The following is a 23,768-nucleotide window of genomic DNA, read 5'->3' on the forward strand; positions in this document are numbered from 1 at the left end:
TAAAGTGATACCTGTTTCGATGGAGAGGATAGGGTGGAGTTTAAAGATTTATAAAGGTTGAACTGACAGGAACTGGTGACAGATTGAGTATGTGGGTTGAATGAGAGAGAGATGAAATCGAAGATGACAATGAGGTTACAGGCTTATGCTACCGGTAGGATGATGGTGCTATCTACAGTGACAGGAAAATCAGGGGTGGACAGGGTTTGAGTAGGAAGATAGGAGCTCCCTCTGAGGAGGGGGAGGCACAGAGGAAGAGGGAGTTGGGAATTTCCATGAGGCTTGGGAGGAAGGAACCCATACTGACCACAGAAACACATGTTTTTCTCTGCTGTTTCAACAAATTGCCCCAGGCTCTGAACTAGGGACTGCAGCAGGAGAACTAGGAAAACCTTTTCCCTCCACTGACTTGGCTCATTTTCCCAGGCTGATCCCCATGGCAGGTGGGGAGAGCAGCCACTACTGCCTCTCCTCCATCACTGCCACACTTGGGACAGTGGAAAGGGACGGAACCAGGCTGGACTTTCCCAGAAGGATGTGGAGAACTTGGGAGAGTTTGTGCTCCCCAGTGTCTTCCTCCCCACAGGGAAAGCAGAGGAGATGGAATAAGGTGATTTATGTTTTGTTTTCTTTATATTTAAAAAACTGACCAAAAAAACAACCCTGGGGCCAGCAGAGATCCAAGATGGTGGCAAGGGGAGTACTGTGGACATTGCCCAGCATTTATGGGCCACGTCTGAGGGGTGGATACTACACTGATGTCTGACTGCATCATATGACTGGAGGGTATTCATTCAATCGTAATTGAGCACTTACTGTGTGCCGAGCACTGTACTATTGACTATTGCCATTGTTCTTGTCTGCCTGTCTCCCCCAATTAGACTGTAAGCCCGTCAAGGGGCAGGGACTGTCTGTTGCCAATTTGTACATTCCAAGCGCTTAGTACAGTGCTCTGCACATAGTAAGCACTCAATAAATACTATTGAATGAATGAACTGTACTAAACACTTGAAATGTACAATTCAGCAACAGATAAGGGGTAGGCAGTGCCATGTTGGGCCAGAGTTCAACCTCGTCAACTCAGGATTATCAGAATTGATAGGCCACCCAGACAAATTTGTTAACCAACTAAACACCTATTATACAAATCAGATTTAGTGTGATCAGATCAGGCACAATCCTCATCCCACATGAGGATCACAGGCTAAGGTTCAGAGCAAACACTTACTGAATCCCCATTTGATAGGTGAGGAAATTGAAGCACAGATAAGTAATTTGCCCAAGGTGACAGCAGGCAAGTAGCAGACCTGGGATTAGAACCCAAGTCCCCCTACTCCCAGCCCCACGCTCTCTCTACTGAGCCTCAGTGCTTCTCACTAGGTCATGCTGTTTCTCTGCAGAGCAAATCTGGTCTTTGCAGCATGGGGTGAAAGCAAAAAATTGGACAAGAGAGTGTAGGTCCTGCAAAGGATTTTTTCAGCCCAACTCACATGTAGGGAGGTGATATGTCGACTCTGCTGCCTGAGCCAGGAAGGGTAGGTCTAACAGCTGAGATCTCAGACCTAGCTTTGCACAGTCCCTTTTCCAGAAACAGGCTGGCTATTAACAATGTGAAACCATAGTTGGATGTAGTTCCAAAGATATTAAATATTGACCAGTCAAAAAACCAAAATAGAGAGTCAGTTCCCATGGGCTTGAGAGGTGCTTGGTTTAGTTGAAAACTGTTAGGCAGTAGAAAATTCAGAGGATGAAGTCATTGAAAGAATAATCACACCAGAACAGGAGGATAATGGCTCAGGGACAGATCAAGGGTGGGAAATTAGAAGATATCAATATTTACCACTGAGGATAATTTAAACTTATGATGCTGTATAGAAAAGCCTTTTAAATACTAAAATCTAACAGGATCAAAATTGCATCAAATAGGAAGTCCACCACCATCCATACTGCTCGGTAATTTGGGAAGGGAGAAAACCAAGAATAACAATGTGATTCCATGTCTCTTGCTGAATGCAGACATCCAAACACACAGATGTTTTCCAGCTACTTTTTCTCTCTTGTTATATTGTATTCAGTCATATTTACTGAGCACTTACTGTGTGCACAGCACTGTACTAAGCACTTAGTAAGTACTTGGGAGAGTACAGTACAATGATAAATGGACACATTCCCTGCGCACAACAAGCTTATACTGTACTCTCCCAAGTGCTTATTAGAGTGCTCTGCACCCAGTAAGTTCTCAGTATGATCAATTGATTGATTCTCTGCTTCCTGGCTTCAAGGTGTTTCAGGTACAAAATGTGACAGGACAATTCTAAAAATCCCAGGTAACAGTATGTAAAGAAGTCCCTGTAAAAGAGTCCAAGTCACTGGGTGGAGGGGAGGCAGAGGGCATTACACAGGCATGCCTTAACTGCCGGGTCTGGAATATGCAAGCTCTTTGTGAAGTCACCCTTGCGCTTAGTGGTTGACCAAGTTATTCTCCTCCTGCAAGCTCCAGGTGACCCACCATCTGATTGAGATTGTGAGCCCCACATGGGACAGGGATTGTGTCCAACCTGATTTGCTTGTATTCACCCCTGCATTTAGTATAGTACCTTGCACAAATACCACAATTATTATCATTATCTGGCTTGACAACAGGGTACCAAGGATCACTGATAGGTCAAGAAGCACTGATAAGCTCACTCCTGCCCCACTCACTAGTTCTTCACTTCCCCCTGGAGTGTTCCAGCTCATCTGAGGGAGCCCCTGACTCTGTTTATATCAGGCAGCCTGTCCCAAAAGATCTGGTAACACCTGCTCTCAGGGCTTGGGCCAACAGCAGGCCTACTGCCTTTCACCTGGGGCTCTTTTTGTCCTGTAGAATGTGGGGAGTCAGCTGCAAAATCACTGGAACTAAGATTAGAAATGAGCTCCAAGGGCATGGCTCTACCTCGTCTTTCCTCCCTGTTCCTGAAGCAAACAAATCCTTTGCAGAGGGAGGAAATTTAGAAAGACGTCCAAGCTCACTCAGCAGAGGGAGTGGGACTTGGAGGCAGGTGGCAAGGACTGTCAACTGATGCCAGCACCCCTCCATCCACTTTGATGGGGCTCATGCCCAGTGGCCACTTTGGAAGGTATATTTCAGACACAATCTTCCTCGTTTTTCAAGTGGTAGTCATATTGGTAGAGTGAAGAGTGTGACTGCCTTCTGAACAGGTGGCTCGAGTCATATATCTCTGGGAGGGAAATTGCTCTCCCAGTCCTGGAGTGGCAACCCTTACAGCCCCTGAATTAATCTTAGTACTGCCTAACCTCCAGCTTGGATTCTGTCTTTGGGAAATATTCTCTTCCACTAAATTTCTCCTGGGTTTCCCAGATCTTTAGTTCTAAAGCCCACACTATGCTAAGCTTCCTCGCCCAACTCTGTGCCCAAGTAGGAATCATTATGCCACAGAGGAACACTCACTTTTATGGAGCTATTTCTGTTGATCCTCTACAAATTCTGGAGTTGCAGGAGGGCAAGTTGTTCTTCTCATTTTAAACATAGAAATCTAAAGTACATGCTGGCTACACATGTTAGTGGCAGAGACGGGAATGGGAAGTTCCTGACTTGGAGGTTAATATTCAGTAGCTGCTTCCATATCAACAAATATCAAAATGCTCACCCAAACAGGAATGCAAATAGTTATTTATGCTGGGAACCTCTCAGGGTTTCAACTAGATGGCATTATACTCCCCCAATCACTTAGTACAGTGCTCTGCATATATTAAGTGCTCAATAAATACAATTGACTGACTAATCTCCATGCAATCCATTGGATTTATTAAAGCTTACTCTATTAAAAGCTTGGGAGAGTACAATTCAACAGAGTGGGTAAACATGTTCCCAGACTACAAGAAGCTTACAGTTTAAATAGGGTGAGGGAAATACAAATATAAAATCACATATGTGGAACTGAGGGTGGGATAAATATCATGTGCTTAAAGGGTATAAATCCAAGTACTTGGGTGACACAGAAGGGAAAGGGAGTATGGGAAATGAGGGCTTACTGGGGGAAGGTTTAGGAGATGTGATATTAATAAGACTTTGAAGGTGGAGAGAGTTATGGTCTATTGGATATGAAGGGGGAAGGAGTTCCAGGCCAGAGGCAGGACATGGGCAAGGGGTTGGGGATGACATGATTAGATCATGGTGCAGAGAAATTGTTGGCATTAGAGGCATGAGGTGAGGCGACTGGGTTGTAGTACAGAATCAGGGAGGAAAGATAGGAGGGGGTAGGCTGATTGAGCACTTTAAAGTCAACGGTAAAGAGTTTCTGTTCGAAGAGGAGGTGGATGGACAACCACTCAAAGTCCAGATGGAGTGGAGAGATGTGGGTAGAATGTTTTTTAGAAGAATGATCAGAGAGAAGTGTGGACTGGAATGGGGAGAGTCAGTCTGTCAATCATTTATTGAGTACTTACTGTATGGAGACCACTATACTAAGCACTTGGGAGAGTACAATGATGTGGTGAGCCCACAAGCTGCCTTATTAGCAACTGTAATCCCACGAACAACAACCAAGAAGAGACTTGCAAAGGCACTGCTGTGCTCTACTTGAGTCAGGTGACTATGGGCCTTAGGGGGTGGAGCATGGAGGGAGGTGAGGCTTCCCCCCCCCCCCCCCCCCCCCCCCCCCATTCTACCAGTTTTGGGCCTGGGCCAATCAGTGACTGTTACATAGAGCCACAGCTGTGACACCTAAGGTAGATAATAGGAAGTTGTTTGGAATCACACACAGAGGGACAGCAGTATGTAGAGCAGTGACCTGAAGCATTCAGAAGCAACAGAAGGCAACAGCACTTGGAAGCTGAAAGAAACAGCAATGACAGAACAAACTCTGACCATAGACTGGTATTGGACTCTTGGTGGAGTGGAGTCAGGTGTGTGTGTGTGTCACTCCCTTGCATGCTGGTAAAATTAAGTAAAAAAAAAACTTCACAATAACCTTGGTGATCAGAGGTGTTTGACTTCCACTACATGTCATCGAGGCTCCCGTGATCCAGCAAGGTCCTGGTTGGTATGAACTGAGGGCTCGTGAAAAATATGACACTTTCCCTGAACACAATAAGTTTACAGCCTAATAATAATGTTGGTATTTGTTAAGCGCTTACTATGTGCAGAGCACTGTTCTAAGCGCTGGGGGAGATACAGGGTAATCAGGTCGTCCCATGTGAGGCTTACAGTTAATCCCCATTTTACAGATGAGGTAACTGAAGCACAGAGAAGTTAAGTGACTTGCTCACAGTCACACAGCTGACAAGTGGCAGAGCCAGGAGTCGAACCCATGACCTCTGACTCTGAAGCCCAGGCTTTTTCCACTGAGCCACGCTGCTTCTCTGAGAAGCTTACAGTCTAGGAGGCAGGGAGAGCAGTAAGGAGGTTGATGCAGCAGTCAAGGTGAGATAGGATAAGTGCTTAGATGAGCTTAGTAGTCATTTGTGTCAAAAGAAAATAGCAGATTTTAGTGATTTTGTGAAGATAGAACCAACAAGATCTGGTGAGAGATTGAATATGTGGGTTGAATGAGAGGAATTGAGCATAATGCCAAAATGACTGGCTTGTGTGAGAGGGAGGATGGTGATGTTGTTCACAGTGAAGGGAAAGACAAGGGGAGGATATGGTGCGTGTGGTACGATGAGTTTTGTCTGAACATGTTAAGTTTGAGGTGTCATTGGGACAATAGAGATGTTTGAATGCAGGAGGAAATGTGAGACTGCAGAGAGGGACTGAGATCAGGTTTGGAGAAATAGACTCACCCACATAGAGATGGTAGTTGAAACCAGGGGAGCGAATGAGTTCCCTTATGGAGTGGGTGTATATGGAGAATGGAAGGGGACCCAGAACTGAGCCTTGAGAGACTCCACAGTTAGAGTGGGAGGTAGAGGAGGAGCTTCATGAAAGGTACTGAGAATGAGCAGCCAGAGAGATAGAAAAATAACTAGGGGAAGACAGTGTGAGTGAAGCTAAGATTAGATAATGTTCTTAGAAGTAGGTACTAGCCCTAACCCTAACTTACTTTCTTTGATTGACTGAGCTAGGAGGTGGGTTGGGAGAAATAAAAATTGTGGGCAAAGAGGGGTGGAAAAAATGGACTGATAGAGGAGTTAAAACCTAGGGAGTTGAGGGACATCAAACCAGAAGAGAGGAAGCATTTGAAGTTGAAAACCAGGAAAACACCAAAAGAAGGAAAGCAGGTTTAAAGCAGGCTAAAGGAATCACGATTTAGGGAGATGGTTAGATTGCTAAATTAGAAGAGCTAGCTTGGAGTCTGGGAATAGAATGCAGAGGATCATAGAGGAAAATGTATACTTCCAGAACCATTTTTGAGCATTCACATTCACTGCCTCCCAACATTCCATGAACAGAAGCCCATTTCCAATTCTTCATTGTCTAGACTCCTGAGGTCATCATCATCCTCTTTTCCCACAGAAATGGATTTATTTCAGTAATCAAAAGGGTTCAGTGCTGTTAGCTCCTTGTGGGCATGGAATATGTCTAGCAAATCCATTATGCTCCACTCTCCCAAGCGCTTAGTACAGTGCTCTGCAACTGATACACACTTAAAAGAACAAGACATTAAATAATAAATTTCAATAGCCCCCTTCCATAACTGAGGTGATAATCATGAAATGCACGGTCACTAGACTCAGTCTGCATTTTGGGTCTCCTTGGGTCAAAAATACTAAGCCAAGTGGCCCTTGCCTTGCTACCCTCCTTTACTACTAACACAAACTTGTGCCTAATGGGGAGTCAAGAATCCTATTATTCAAGGCATCTAAATCAATAGGATGTAGACAGAGGTTAATGATGTGAGGGAGCTTTTTCAAATCCATTTACTGACAGCTCTCCTCCCTCTGGGCTCCAGTGATTGGGAACTCATCCACAACAGCACACAGAGTTACAAAGGATGCATGTAGATGCCTGTTCCTTGAGACTTGATTTCATCCCCTCCTGCTTGTGACCATTTGTCAGTTTGGGTAAAGTTCTCTCCCGAAGCCGCTCTCTGAAGCTGAGCTAATCAAGGACTAATTAAAGGAAGTACACGGAAGACATGAACACAGGGAACCTGGGGTAATTGGCTATAAAACTGGCATGGCAGAAACGTCACTTTCTCTGCTCCTCCTGATTAGACTCTAACTCGAATACCAATATTGAGCAGCACGCCAAGGGGCTCTGGGATTGGGGCAGACTCTCTGTAGAACGGATGGCCTTGTTCCGACTGAAGAAAAGAACACAATTTAATTCCATGTGAATCCTCCAGCCTGATCCTGAGCAACATGGACAGCCTATCCCCCTGCCCCTGGAGCCTGTATTCAAAGAAAAGACAACACTTAGAACCCCCTGAAGACACCAAGAAACATGAGGCAATCAGAGTTGTCTGGCAAGTGTGCCATAACTGAGCCATAGGGATTCTGAAGAGTTTTCATCTTTCTAGACTGAAACCATATTCATTCTGAGAAATAACGTGGAGTGTGGTCTACTGGATAGAACAATGGCTTGGGAGTCAGAGGACCTGGGTTCTAATCCTGGCTCTGCCTCATGTCTGCTGTGTGACCTTGGGCAACTCACTTAACTTTTCTGCTCCTCAGTTACCTCATCTGGGGATTAAGTCTGTGAGTCTCATGTGGGACACGGACTATGTCTAACCTTGTTAGCTTGTATCTACCCCAGCTCTTAGCATAGTGCTTGCCACAGAGTAAGTCCTTTACACCATTAAAAAAAAGAAAAAAAAAAGACATGAAGTCTGCAGAGACATTCCACTTTACAAGAGTCCAGTTATGCCATTTCATTTGTTCAGCTGTCAACAGCTTATCTTCTGTTCCTGCTATAGCACTGCTCTTGCATATATGTAGCTGATCCTGATAATGAGGTAACCCCCACTCGGCTTTAGAGCATTGCAGTAGAATTATCATCGTAGACTGAGCACTGACATTACATGAAGCACTGCGCTAGTCCCTTGGGAACATGCAGAAAAATCATTTAGAGAGGGCCTGTCTGGGGGTGGTCACAATCTAAAAGGGAAAATGCAGAAACATCTTAAAATGATGAAATTATAATTTCAAAAAGAAAATTCAAATTACAACCATTAAACAGGCAAAATAAGGGCTATTTGAATGCATTCAGAATGGCACAATTAATCCCTGCAGTGTAGTCAGAGATAGGCTAAGCAGTGATGTAAAGTTGCCAAAAACCTCACTGTGGCTTCACCCACTCCCTAGTCTGTCACTAAGAGAGGCATACCACTGTACTACCAAATTTCAAAGGTATCCCTACCCTTAGGCTCAAGAGGAAAGCGGAGAACAATCAACAAAATTTCTTGGCTCTTCATCACTGGCCAGACTCTGACCATACAACTACTGAAGAGCTTTCTTCAACAAGCCATCAGAATTAAATAGTGGTTTTAGATGGCACTAGAGTGAATGCATATAATAATAATGCTGATAATAATAGTAATAATAACTGTGGCATTACTATGGGTCCAGGACTGTATGAAGCTCTGGTTCAGATACAAAACCATCAGGTCCCACTTGAGGCTCACAGTGAAAGTAGACAGGGAAAAGGTATTAAATCCCCATTTTGCAAAAGAGGGAACTGAGACACAGAGAAGTTAAGTGACTTGCCCAAGGTCTCACAGCAGGTCTTTACCATCGGCTTTAGACAACTCAATCACCTTGCCCTTTCCTACCTTACATTCTTAATTTCCTACTACAACCCAGCCTGAGCACTTCACTTTTCTGTCAGCCTACTCACTGTACCTCCATCTCATCTATAATCTCCTCTAACCTCTCTCCCATATTCTGCCTCTGGTCTGGAGCACTCTCCCTCTTCATATACTTTGAAGGCTGGGGGAGTGATTGTCTCTTGGATATCTCCTCTGAGAGACTTTCCCTGACTAAACCCTCATTTCCTCTTCTCCCAGCCTTGTGTATCATCTTTGAACTTGCATTTGCTTTGTTCACCCTTCCCTCACCCCCACAGCATTTATGTATGTATTTGCAATGCATTTATTTATATTAATGTCTCTATCCCCCTCCAGGGTGTAAACTCATTCTGTGCAGGGAATGTGTCCACCTACTCTTTTGTACTGTACTCTCCCAAGAGCTCAGTACAATGCTCTACACACAGAAAGCACTCAGTAAATATGATTAATTGCTAGGAAAATGGTAGAGTCAAGATTAGAACCTAGATTACCTAACTCCCAGGACCATGCTCTTTCCACTAGGCCATGCTGTTCGTATGATTGGTGGACTGCACTGCCATGTTGGAGAAGAGCCAAGAACCCAAGACCTCAAAGTCATTTGACATGACTAATAACAATACTAATAATGGTATTTAAGCGCTATGTGACAATCACTGTTCTAAACTGTGGTAGATATGAGGTGATCAGGTTGGACACAGTCCCTGGCCACATGGAGCTCACAGTCTTGAACCCCATTTTAAAGATGAGGTAACTGAAGCATTTCATCTTTAAAATGGGGATCAAGACTGTGAAGATGAACAGGGAGTAAAAACTGGAGGAAGGAAAAATAAACAACCTTCATTATGCTGATAATACTACCTAACTAGCAGAAAGGGAAGCAGATTTGAAGGGCTTATTAAAAGTTACAGGACAGAGCAAAAAGATGGACCTACATTTGAATGTCAAGAAAACAAAGATCATAACTGCAAGTTTTAACATATCTGTAGTGGATGAAGAGAAGATTGAAATAGTTGACAATTTTTTTCTCCTGGAATCAATAAACAATAAAGGAACTAGTAGTCAAGAAATATACTGAACATTAATGTTAAGATGCCTTGCTATGAAGAGCCTGGAAAGTCATGAAATGTGCTGATGTAACAATTGCCACAAAAATACAAATTGTCAATTCTATGGTGTTTCCACTGACAATATATGGATCCAAAAGCTGGATAGGGAAAAGACAGAAAAGAAAGAACATTGATTCTTTTGAAATGTGGTGTTGGAGAAAGCTTTTGCAAATACCATGAAGTGCCCAAAAATAAATGGATTTTGGAGCAAATTAAGCCAAAGTGGTCTTTGGAAGGCCAAATGACTTAGATTAGCATACTTAGGACACAGTCAGGAGGACTAATTCTCTGGAGAAAACACTAACGTTAGGAAAAGTCCAGGGAAAACATGGTAGAGACAGACCAGCAGCTAGATGGTAAAGACCATAACAACGATAATGGAAGAACCGTTAGAAAGGTTACAGATTATGGTAGAAGACAGAATGTTCTGGAGAAAATATATCCATAGAGTTTCTATGAATAGGAAACAACTTGATGGCACTTAATAATAATAATAAACTGAAGCCCAGAGAAGTTAAGTGACTTGTCCCAAGTCACACAGCAGACATGTGGCAGAGCCCGGTTTAGAACCCACAACCTCCGACTCCCAGGCCCAGTCTCCTTCCACTTGACCATGCTGACTAGCAGCTCTGGAACTCTGGCAGATCTTGGATATGTCTGATTGCCCTGAAAAGTTGATCAGGACTCTAATTCAAGTCCAATTTGAGGCCAAATGTGAGGTCTCTTCTCCCATCAGTTGTGGACTGAGTCCTGTCTTTCTCAATCTAAATCTAGGGAGCTAAGAAGGTCACTCCACCCGGCCCCATGGGTCAAGAGAGGGAAAGGGAACCCAGGAGGTGGAACCCGCTAAGTGTCCTTCCCTGATGAAGTTCAATAGCACAGCTATTCATACCTAAAGAAGCATCAACTTGGATCTGAGCCAATCATACGTATATGCTTAGAGAAGCAGTATGGCTCAGTGGAAAGAGCTCGGGCTTGGGAGTCAGAGGTCATGGGTTCGAATCCTGGCTCTGCCACATGTCAGCTGTGTGACTGTGGGTAACTCACTTAACTTCTCTATGCCTCAGTTACCTCATCTGTAAAATGGGGATTAACTGTGAGCCTCACGTGGGACAACCTGATTACCCTGTATCTACCCTAGCACTTAGAACAGTGGTCTGCACATAGTAAGCACTTAATCAATACCAACATTATTATTATAGTTCCTTGGGAGCAGGGAACTGTGTCTACCAACTTTGTTGTATTGTACTCTCCTAAGTGCTTAGTACAGTGCTCTGCACAGGCTAAATCCTCAATATCATTGATCGATTAATATTTGTGGTATTTGTTACATGCTTACTATGTATCAAGAACTTTATTAAGCTCTGAGGTAGATGCAAAACAATAAGGCAGGACACATCCTCTGTTCCCTGTGGGGTTTACAGTCAAAAGAGGAGGGAGAACAGGGCTTTAATCCCTTATTTTATAGAGGAGGTAACTGCAGCACAGAAAATTTAAGTGTCCAAGGTCACGTAGCAGGCCAGGGGAAGAGTTGTGCTTATCTAGAACCCAGGTCCTCTATGTGTCAAGCACTGTTCTAAGCACCGGGGTAGATACAAGGTAATCAGGTTGCCCCAAGCAGGGCTCAAAGTCTTAATCCCCATTAAGCTGACAAGTGGCAGATCCGGGATTAGAACCCATGACCTCCAACTCCCAAGCCTGTGCCTTTTCCACTAAGCCACGCTATTTCTCTCCTACTACCACTACTGCTGTACTACTAGTAGTGGAGTATACAATAAAAGATAAAAACAAGGTCCTGGCTTTCAGGGAGGTTACAATCTAACAGGGGAGACAAGTATTCCCTATTGCATCCAAACAGTGGGAGAGAGAGGAGAAATGGAGATAGTGGGAATATGGAAAAATAAAAATCAAGTTCAAGTTACTTATTAAACATTGTTGAGATCTCAGTCCTTTGTGTCTACCTGTGGTAGGGGCTGAAAGAGAAGCTGTGGGTGCTGGAGAGACATATGGACTTGGGAAGCTGCAGGAGTGGGAAGGAGTCCTTTGTCCATGAGATTCCTGCAGCTAATCCCCTGGAGGGGCATTGTAGGTTAGTCTCCAATGACCTCTTTGCCCTGGGTGAGATGCTTGGGTTCAGTCAAGTGGTGGCTTGGATGGGGGTGCTGAGACTTGGGAACCACTGAGCAGAGCATCCCCATCAAGGAGCCAGGGATTGTACTAAGTGTTGAGGTACTGTACTAATTAATAGTACTGTAGCTCACTTGTGGGCAGGGAATATGTCTGTTAACTGTTATACTGTAATCTCTCAAGTGCTTAATATAGTGCTCTGCACACAGTAAGTGCTCAATAAATATGGCTTAATTGAAGTGAATGCTGGAGATCTTTAGGACTCATTGGAGACTGTCCAGGGTAGGGCACTCCTAAAGTGATCCCAGGAATTAGGGCTGAGAACCTCTGGTAATGTCACATAAAAATAATAATAGCATTTGTTAAGCACTTACTATGTGCCAAGCACTGTTCGAAGCATTGGAGGGGGATACAAGGTAATCAGGTTGCCCCACATGGGGCTTACAGTCTTAATCCCCATTTTCCAAATGAGGTAACTGAGGCACAGAGAAGTGAAGTGACAAGCTCAAAATCACACAGATGACAAGTGGCAGAGCTGGGATTGGAACCCATGACCTTTGACTCCCAAGCCCGTGCTCTTGCCACTGAGCCGTGCTGCTTCACATATACCAAGGACACTCCCCGGAAGTGAGTCAGGCATGCAGCGTGGCTCAGTGGAAAGAGCTTGGGCTTGGGAGTCAGAGGTCATGGGTTCGAATTCTGGCTGTGCCACTTGTCAGCTGTGTGACTGTGGGCAAGTCACTCAACTTCTCTGTGCCTCAGTTACCTCATCTGTAAAATGGGGATTAACTGTGAGCCTCTCGTGGGACGATCTGATTACCCTGCATCTTCCCCAGCGCTTAGAACAGTGCTCTGCACATAGTAAACGCTTAACAAATACCAATATTATTATTTGGAAGGAAAAATAGCACACTGATGACTTGAGGACAGCTGAATGTTGGGTTATGTCCACTATGCAATGCAGCTCCATTCTGTATACTGACTCCCTAGTGGTTGGAGAGAATTACTACTCTTTCCTCAAGTTCTAATTTACTAGCTGAGAGTTCCTTCAGGTTCCGTGGGTACCCGGCTGGCTTCTCTTGGCCATTCAGGCTGCAGGCTCCCTTACTCTGTATTCATTTCTGGCCTCAAAATATCATGAATCATGCTCTATTCAAAGCCAGTGCACCTAAAACCGCCACCACTTCAAAGTAATGCCACTGGATCTTTAAGGGAAAGAAATGGAATTTTATGAACATTTTGAAGGGAAGTTGGATTGTATGTCACATTTTATGTTCTATTCTGAAACAAAGGGCCCCCTATCAGTGGTAAACGAATGCTTCAGTGAGTTGCTGTTTCTGTTGACCTTTACAGAAGCTTCTTACATACTTGACTCTCTTTCATGTGTGCATCCCACAGGAAGGAGATAACAATTTGGATTTAATGAAGTTAATACCTTTGAAAAAGCACACCGTCCAGGTGCAGCGTTTGATTTAACTGTGGCCCGAGGAGCCAAACTCTGAGGGTCAGAAGTTCTGGATGAAGAAAAAAAAAACGAAACAGAACAGCTAAGGTCTGCAACCCCTTTTAGACTCTTTTCAAGGAATAATCTACTTAGTAAGAAATAGTTTGGAGAAACCTCAGAGAAATGTGGATTATAGCCACGCTCCCCAAGTGGAGACTCTGGTCCATCACCCAGTAACTCAGGCCACTTTCCAGTCATGGTGCTTTTTGTCCTCCCAACCTATCAGGGAGTCGAGGGTGCTCCCTCCTTGCATTTTTTTTCCTATTTGCACTGTGCTGGCTGGTTCTTGTTTCTTTAGAAACAATTTTTGATTGTGGGTTATTTTTTCCTGCCTCTTGGCCAGACTTCTTTTCCTCCACTCCCACCACTTTCCTATTTCTCCCATAAGGTTATCACTTTGCTCCCAGTTGTAAAGCATTCTGGGTGGTAGGGAGACTATGGCTTGGATCAGAGATTATCAGATCAGGTACTGCTCCCTTCCTTTTTTCTGGGGGTTTTTCCCCCCTTTTCTCTCTCTTCTTTGATCTCTTTCCTTTTCTCACCAGCCTCTTCTGTCTTCTGATCCTCCTCCTTCCCTCTTACCAAGACTTTTCTGTTCTCCTGCTAGATCATAAGCTCCTTGAGGGTACTCTCCCAAGCAATTAGTACAGTCTTTTGCACATAGCATATGCTCAATAAATACATTTGATTTATCTTTTTGTTTGTCCAGTCTTTCATTTTTCTTACTTCCTTTTTCCAGTTTGATCTCCACACCCCCCTTCTGTAAGGGTCTACTCCTTTCCCTGGAGAATGCCATCTTCATTCTGTCAGGGAAAGCCTGGTTGCTGTCCCAGTTACCTTGCTCTCTCAACCCCATCTCCCTCCACCCCACCCCCCCACACACACACCCCCAATAGTCTCTGGCCTGCTCCCCTCCTGCATATAACAAATCCATTCTTATTTTGGGATGTGGGAACTTCCAGAACAGAGCTTCATTTTCCTCAGTCACACTGCCCAACCAATCACACTTGTTACACAGATGACAATGCCCATTTCAATAGGAAAGCAGACAGAATGTTAGTTTATGAGAAAAGATGGTAAGTGGAACTTCCTAAAAGGAACTTACTGTTTCAACATGGACAATTGTTTGTGTTTGTTACAACCAATAGCATTCATGTCTATACGAGACACTAAAATAGAAAGTTCAAACAACAATTAGACACACAAAGGCAGCAGACCCTCTCTCTTGGTACTGGCATTCACATCTCACTTAGAACATACCTGCTGTGGGTATATATGAAGCAGCATGGCATAGTGGATAGAGCACAGACCTGAGTCAGAAATTCTAATGAGTTCTAATCCTGGCTCTGCCATTTGTTTGCTGTGCGACCTTTGTAGTCAAGCCTTAACCCTGATCATGCATATAGGTGCTTAGCAAATATCATTATTATTAGTAGTAGTAGAATTACTATCACTGACTATGTATACTGATTAGCTCATATATATGCATTACTGTCACTGAATATTTATACTTATTGTGTTGACTCCCAACTAGGAAAACAGTGACTGATAAGGCCAGGATTCACCTTATCAGCACCCTTAGCAACAACCAATCACTGACTGCCAGCATAATCCTAAAGCCCCAAATTATCAGCAATCCTGTCAACAGTGAATTCCTGGTCATAAACCCCTAGAACTGAAACCCAACTCCTGCATTTGCTGAAGACTTCTTGCTGAAGAATGTCCCTTTCAGCCACAGAGTTTCTGCTGGATGACCCAAAGCTGATAATGAAGGAGCTTGGTGTATAATGAGAAGCTAATGAAGACAACAATAAACAGGGGCGAAGCAGCAAGTGATATGCCAATCCAACACACGAACAAATGGGACTTGAGGGGAGGAGTCGGACTAGAGGGAAGGACTCGGTGCTGCGTCACCCAGGGAAGGGGGATCAGCAGGAAATATAAGGATGGACTCATCCTCAGGTCTTGGTCCTTGGCTACAAAACAGCCACTGACCTTTTGTTGCAACAAAATGAATAAAAGGCTGGCCTAACCTGACTCATTATTTGGAATATTTTCCAACACCTTGGGCAAGTCACTTTGCTTCTCTGAGCCTCGGTTCCTTCATCTGTAAAATGAGGATTGAGACTGCGAGCCTCACTTGGGACAGGGCCTGAGTCCAACCCAATTTGGCTGTATCCACTCCAGTGCTCAGTACAGTGCCTGGCACATAGTAAATGCTTAACACATGCCATAATTATTATTTTACATATTTTTCCACATTTGAGGACCTGCATATTCTCATAGCTATGAATGACTTCAGGATTTTCATTAGCTTTTCTCTAACCTTTTACACTTCTAGTAATTAATTCAGCATAATACTGTTATAAGGAGAGAAGAGGGTTTATTATCACTTAAGAGACTGTGTCCAATATGATTGCAATATATTGACCCTAGTTTTTAGTACAGTACTTAACACAAAGTGAGCATCTAAATGCTACAAATGATGATGATGATGGCAAATAGCACTGGCAGCACCTTCACATCTAAGGCTTTAGCAAGTCTTCATCTAGGGAAAGCACATCCTCCTAGTATGACTCAGCCATGACATCATCAGATAGGTCTCCCTTTGGCTCATCACTTTCTACTTTGTTAAAGTGGAGACTCTCTACCAAAGCTCACTCACACTGGAGCCTGAAACCCAAAATGTCTCTTGGGTAGTGGTTCCCTGGATCTTATTCCTGACCAACAACACCCTCACTCTTCATTTTAACAATATTTCCCCCCCCACTCCTTGGATTTGCCTCATCCATTTCAGTCCTGGTGAGTGGACTGTGTAAACACTTATTTATTCATTCATTCAATCACATTTACTGAGCACTTGCTGTGTGCAGAACACTGTACTAAGCACCCGGAAAGAACAATTCAGCAATAGAGATAATCCTAACTAACAAAAGGCTCACAGTGTAGAAGTGGGGGAGACAGACAAAATAAAACAAGTAGACAGGCATCAGTAGCATCAATAGAAATAGATATATATCATTAATAAAATAAATGGAATAATGAATATGTGCATATATACATACAAGTGCTGTGGGGTGGGGAGGAGGGTAGAGCAGATGTCAGCCAATACATGTCCCTGTCAGAACTTAGTTATCCCAAACCACTTGCTCCACTGGAGACCTCTGAATTACAGTTGAATGCATGACAATTCCCTCAGCACCATTGACTCTGGCTTTTCCTCCAATGATTAGAAGGAAAAATTATGAAACTATCAAAATTCATAAAGCACCCTAAATCTCTTGTTCCAATTTTACTATTCTTACATCTGATACATAAAATTCATACACAAAACATATTTAAAAGCTAATATCTCACTTCAGAGTCCTCCAGGGATGCATATTTTTGAATTGTAGTTTTTTAAATTGTACCTTTTTATGATTGAAGTAATTAGATATATGTCAGCTTCATCAGAATGGGACATTGAATTTCCTAATTATTCTGGTTCTTGAAAGATAAATGTGAGCTTTGATAGAGAGTCTCCACTTTAACAAAGTAGAATTTCAAGTTAAATGTAGCTCACAGTCCACACTAGCCTTCAATTCAAATGAAAGAGAAGAAAGGGCCGAGGGGGACCCCAGCAATGAAATCACTGCAGTATTTGTTAAGGGCTTGCCAAGTGCTAATCACAGTGTTAAGTGCTGGGGAAGACACTAGATGCTGTCCCATCTGGGACTCAGTCTAGAGGGAAGGGAAAGTAGGTATTTAAGCAAATGGTTGAAAGCATGTACATGCTCAATCTAGAGAAGCAGCATGGCTCAGTGGAAAAAGCATGGGCTGGGGAGTCAGAGGTTATAGGTTCAAATCCTGGCTCTGCCACTTGTCAGCTATGTTCATTCATTCATTCAATAGTATTTATTGAGCGCTTACTATGTGCAGAGCACTGTACTAAGCGCTTGGAATGAACAAGTCGGCAACAGATAGAGACAGTCCCTGCCGTTTGACGGGCTTACAGTCTAATCGGGGGAGACGGACAGACAAGAACAATGGCAATAAATAGAATCAAGGGGAAGAACATCTCGTAAAAAGAATGGCAACTAAGTAGAATCAAGACAATGTACAATTCATTAACAAAATAAATAGGGTAATGAAAATATATACAGTTGAGCAGATGAGTACAGTGCTGAGGGGATGGAAAGGGAGAGGGGGAGGAGCAGAGGGAAATGGGGGGAAAAGAGGGTTAAGCTGCGGAGAGGTGAAGGGGGGGGGTAGAGGGAGTAGAGGGAGAAGAGGAGCTCAGTCTGGGAAGGCCTCTTGGAGGAGGTGAGTTTTAAGTAGAGTTTTGAAGAGGGGAAGAGAATGAGTTTGGTGGAGGTGAGGAGGGAGGGCGTTCCAGGACTGCGGGAGGACATGGCCCAGGGGTCGACGGCGGGATAGGCGAGACTGAGGGACGGCGAGGAGGTGGGCGGCAGAGGAGCGGAGCGTGCGGGGTGGGCAGTAGAAAGAGAGAAGAGAGGAGAGGTAGGAAGGGGCAAGGTGATGGAGAGCCTTGAAGCCTAGAGTGAGGAGTTTTTGTTTGGAGCGGAGGTTGATAGGCAACCACTGGAGTTGTTTAAAAAGAGGAGTGACCTGCCCAGAGCGTTTCTGCAGGAAGATGAGCCGGGCAGCGGAGTGAAGAATAGACTGGAGTGGGGCGAGAGAGGAGGAAGGGAGGTCAGAGAGAAGGCTGACACAGTAGTCTAGCCGGGATACAACGAGAGCCCATAGCAGTAAGGTAGCCGTTTGGGTGGAGAGGAAAGGGCGGATCTTGGCGATATTGTAAAGGTGAAACCTGCAGGTCTCGGTAACGGATAGGATGTCTGGAGTGAACGAGAGAGACGAGTCAAGGATGACACTGAGATTGCGGGCCTGAGAGACGGGAAGGATGGTCGTGCCATCCACGGTGATAGGGAAGTCTGGGAGAGGACCGGGTTTGGGAGGGAAGATGAGGAGCTCAGTCACTTTGGCACTTTGGGCAAGTCACTTAACTTCTCTGAGGCTCAGTTACCTCATCTGTAAAATGGGGATTAAGACTGTGAGCCCCACATGGGACAAGCTAATCACCTTGTATCCTCCCCAGTGCTTAGAAAAGTGATTTGCAATTAGTAAGGGCTTAAATGCCAACATTATTATCTCTATTTACAAAGAGGAGAGAATGAATGGGTTCAATTTGGGACATAACAGGGAGTTAAGATAATTAATGGCATTCACTGAGTACTTACGGTATGCAGAATGTTGTTCTAAAAGCTTGGGATAGTACAATAAGACAGGGTTGGTAGACCCATTCCATGCCCACCAGAAGCTTACATTCAGGGGGGTAAACATTAAAATAAATTATGGATGTGCGTACATAAATGCTACTGGGCTTTCCAGATCAGCTGCTACAGCTTCAGACTTTCTTTCTTGAATGCCCTAGTGCCCCGTATCTCCTCAATCTGCTCCATCTTATTGTCCCACCCCTGCTCCCCTTACCCCCCTTATTCCCCTCCCCACATGCCAGTCTGTCACCCTCACATGGGGACGGGTTTGAAGATCGACGCGGTGAGGGTGTGAAACCGGAGTCAGAAAGGTTGAAGCATGCAAAATTTACTCCACGCAGTTAATTGAACATCCCTTTCAGATTTACACTTAGTTATTTACACGCAGTGAATTGAACTTCCCTCACGGGAGGATGGCATTTATTTTGGTTTGGGACCCTATGCACTACGATGCCCTGCATCCTCTCAAGTCTCTTAATCCTCATTTTCAGATGAGGCACAGAAAAGTGAGAAATATGAAACTTCAGAAGAGAGAGATCAGGGTTGGAGATGGAGATTTGCAAAGAGATGGTAGTCTATCATATTCAGTTTCATCAAATACTTTAAATTCTACCTTCACAACCTCTCTAAAATCCACCCTTTCCTGTTTATCCAAACTGCAACTACACTGACTCAAACACTTATCACAATCTGCCTTGACTACTTTATCAGCCTCGTTTCTTCTCATTTCTTCCAAATCCAGTCCATACTTCACTCTACTGGCCAGATCAATTTTCTGAAAAAAAACACTGTGTCCATCTCCCTGTTTCTCAAGAACCTCCAGTGGATTCCCATCCACCTTTGCATTATCCTCTGCATACAATCACCTTGAAAGCCCTCAATCAGCTTGGCTCCTTCAACCTTACCTCACTGATTTCTTATTGCAGCCCAGCCCACATAGTGCATTCCTCTAGAGTCAAGTTTCTCACTGTGGCCCAATTTTGTCTAACCTGCCACTGCCTGGCTTAGTGGAAAGAGCACGGGCTTGGGAGTTGGAGGTCGCGATTTCTAATCCTGACTCCACAACTTGTCAACTCTGACTTTGGGCAAGTCACCTAACATCTCTGTGCTTCAGTTACTTCATCTGTAAAATGGGGATTAAAACTGTGAGCCCCACTTGGGACAACTTGATTACCTCTTGTATCTACTCCAGGGCTTAGAACAGTGCTTGGCACACAGTAAGCGCTTAATTACCATCATTATGAGAAGCAGCTTGGCTTGGTAGAAAGAGCATGGGCTTGGGAGTCAGAGATAGCAGGTTCTGATCTCAGCTCCACCACTTGTCAGCTGTGTGACTTCTCTGTGCCTCAGTTACCTCATCTGTAAAATGGGGATGAAGACTGTGAGCCCCTCATGGGACAATCTGATAGCCTTGTACCTACCCCAGGATTTAGAGCAGTGTTCGGCACTTAGTAAGCACTTAATAATAATAATAATGTTGGTATTTGTTAAGCGCTTACTATGTGCCGAGCACTGTTCTAAGCGCTGGGGTAGACACAGGGGAATCAGGTTGTCCCACGTGGGGCTCACAGTCTTAATCCCCATTTTACAGATGAGGGAACTGAGGCACAGAGAAGATAAGTGACTCGCCCACAGTCACACAGCCGACAAGTGGCAGAGCTGGGATTCGAACTCATGAGCCCTGACTCCAAAGCCCGTGCTCTTTCCACTGAGCCACGCTGCTTCTCTAGCCACGCTGCTTCTCTACTTAACAAATACCATCATGATTATTACATCCTCCGTCTGGCCTGGAACCTCCTCCCCTTCCATTTGTGTCAGATCACCACACTCCCTTACTGGGGTCACACCCCACCTCTAAGAGGTCTTCCCCAGTTGAGTCAGCCCTTTGATCCCTGGTTCCCTCTCCCTTCTCTGTCATCTTAGCATTTGAATCTCTGACATATGCATTGTTTTTTGCCCCACAGAATATATGTATATATATCTCCCCCTGTAGACTGTAAGCTCACCACATGCAGGAAACTTGTCTACCAACTTTGTTTTATTGTACTCTCCCAAGCACTTAATAATTAATGGTACTTGATAAGCAGTTACTATAACAACTGTGGTATTTGTGAAGCACTTCCTTGGTGCAAGACACTTTACTAAGCACTAAAAGATATCAGATAATCAGGTTGGATGTGCCAAGCACTGTTCTAATCACTGGGGAAAATACAATCAGGTTGTACACAATTCCTGTCCCACATGGGGTTCACTATCTTAAGCCCCATTTTACAGATGAGGTAACAGACTCAGAGAATTTAAGTGTCTTGCCCAAGGTCACATGAGATATGTGGCAGAGTTGGGATTAGAACCCAGGTCTTTCTGACTCCCAGGCCTGTGGTCTATCCACTAAGCCATTCTGCTTCCCTTAGTACAGCACCTCACACACAGTAAGCATTCAATAAATACCATCGATTGATTGGTTGCAGGGTACAAATCCAAAGGCATGGTCAACACAGAAGAGAGAAGGAGTAGGGGAAATTAGGTGAAGAGGAGTCAGAGAAGGCCCTGTAAGGCTTTGAAGGCGGAGAGAGTGGAGGTCTGAGATGGAGGGAGTTCAAGGCCTGAGGGTGGTCATGGGCGAGGGCGAGGCAGTGAGATAAACAAGACAGAGGTACAGTGAGTAATTTAGCATGAGAGCAACAGAGTGAGAATGCTGGATTGTACTAGGAAATCAACAAGGTAAGGTAGGATGAGGTAAAGAGGGAAGAGGGCTGTAAAGATGATGGTAAGGACTTTGATGTGGAGTTGGCTGGACAATCAGTAGAGGTTCTTGAGTAGGGAGGCATGGACGGAACATTTTAGAAAAACAGTCCAGGCAGCAGAGCAACATAAGGCCTGGAGTGGGTAGAGTCAGGAGGCAGGGAGATCAGGGAAGAAGTTGATGCTGTAGTCAAGGCAGGAAATGAGTGCTTGGCTCAGCATAGTAGTATTAGTTTGGATGGAGATGAAAGAGTGGATTTGATCGATAATGTAAATGTAGATCAGACAGGATTTGGAGACACAATGTGTGGGTTGAATGAGACATTCAATTACATTTATTGAGTGCTTATCATGTGCAAAGCACTGTACTAAGCACTTGGCAGAATATAACAACAGACACATTCCCTGACCATAATGAGCTTACAGTCTGGAGGGGTAGGGTGGCCAGCCCCGGGGGAAGTGGCTGGACTCTTGGCCGGGAGGCCAGAAGACCCTTCTCCACACCATGCTTGGCCTAAGGTCTGGAGTCGGGCCACCACGAAGACCCCCGTTCTTAGGACCAGGCTGGCAGATGAGTCCTCTGGAGCTGACCCTTCCAGGATCAGACATCCACAACTGCCGGCTCCCACCAGGCTCCACGACACTCACTTCAGGCGATACGAGCATGCTGGTGTTGTCTACGGTGATGAGAAAGATATGCACATAGAGCACAGGCTTGGGTGTCAGAGGACATGGGTTCTAATCCCACCTCCACCACTTGTCTGCTGTGTGACCTTAGGCAAGCCACTTAATTTCTCTGGGTCATCTGTAAAATGAGGATTACGACTGTGAGCCCCATGTGGGACAACCTGATTACCTTGTATCTACTCCAGTCCTTAGAAGACTGCTTGATACACAGTAAGTGCTTTACAAATACAATAATTATTATTATTCCAATCACTGTTCTAAAACACACAGGTAGAAGACAATCAGTTTGAACACAGAGCCTGCCCCACATGAGGTTTAAAGCCTTAATTCCCATTTTCCAGATGAGGGAATTGAGGCACAGAGAAGTTAAATGACTAAAAATCACTCAGGTGGCAAGTGGAAGGGCAGGGATTAGAACACAGGCCCATGCTCTATCCACTAGGCCATGCTGCTTCTTGACAGACAATTACTCTCCCCCCACTTTCAAAGCCTTATTGAGGGCATATCTCCAAGAGGCCTTCACAGATTTCCCCACTTTTCCTCATTTCCCATTCCCTTCTGCATTGCCCTATTTTCTCTCTTTGCTCTTCACCCTTCTCCCAGCCCCATAGCACGTACATATATATCTCTAAATTTATTTGCATTTATGTCTTCCATCCCCTGACCTCTAGGACTGTGAGCTCATTATAGGCAGGGAATGTCACTCTGTTGCACTGTACTTTCCCAAGCACTTTCAGTGCTCTTCACAGACTAAGTGCTTAATAAATATGATTGAATGAATGAATTATATCAGATCCACTAGTGCAGAAGCCAGGCACTGAGCTCAGCCAGCAGTATCCTGAGATACGATTAAAGCTGTGTAGGTCAAGACCTTTCCTTGACAACAATCTTCCCAGCCCTGCACTTCCCACAAGTGAAATGCCTTTATCCACAAACTTCCTTTTATCTCTTAAGACAGTTCATCTGACTCGGAAAATACAACTGGGCAAAACATGATTTTTTTCTACTTTAATAAAGTCATTTCCAATTGAAACATTCACCTGATTGTTTATAAAAACAAATTACTGGCACAGCAAATACTTTGGGACTATTACTGACAATTCCAGGGATTTCATTTCCCCTTGGAAAAATACATCAGTATGACACAGAGTAGGAGGAGAGTAGCTCACTTACGCCAAAAGGGAAGAGTTTCTGAAGAACCAGGACATTTCAACCTGAAAGCTGAGTGACAGAACCCATTCAGAGGCCATTGTTAATGCCCAAGAACAGAATTACAAGTACAGCTGCCCCAAGGATGTGCTCTAGGACAGAGCAAGTCCTTCACTATATGCAGACCAGAGCACTTTGGTTGCCCCAGAGGGGAGCAGTCTTCAGCTGGGGGAAGGAAGAAGGGAGAAAGGGACCATAATTTAAAAGCAGAGATAGCCACCATGATCTCCCTTTAGGAAGTTCCAATCTACTGCCTCCCCTTGACTAGTCAGGTTCTTCCCCAGGACCCTGGAGACAACACCTGCAGCCACTGTATACCTGCCCTGGCCTGGAACAGGGCCTTGTTTGGTGAGGGATTCAAGGTAATTGGTTTATTCCCACCCTGGAT

The sequence above is a fragment of the Ornithorhynchus anatinus genome, chromosome 5 (genome assembly GCF_004115215.2).
Source record: "Ornithorhynchus anatinus isolate Pmale09 chromosome 5, mOrnAna1.pri.v4, whole genome shotgun sequence".
Classification (NCBI taxonomy): Eukaryota; Metazoa; Chordata; class Mammalia; order Monotremata; family Ornithorhynchidae; genus Ornithorhynchus; species Ornithorhynchus anatinus.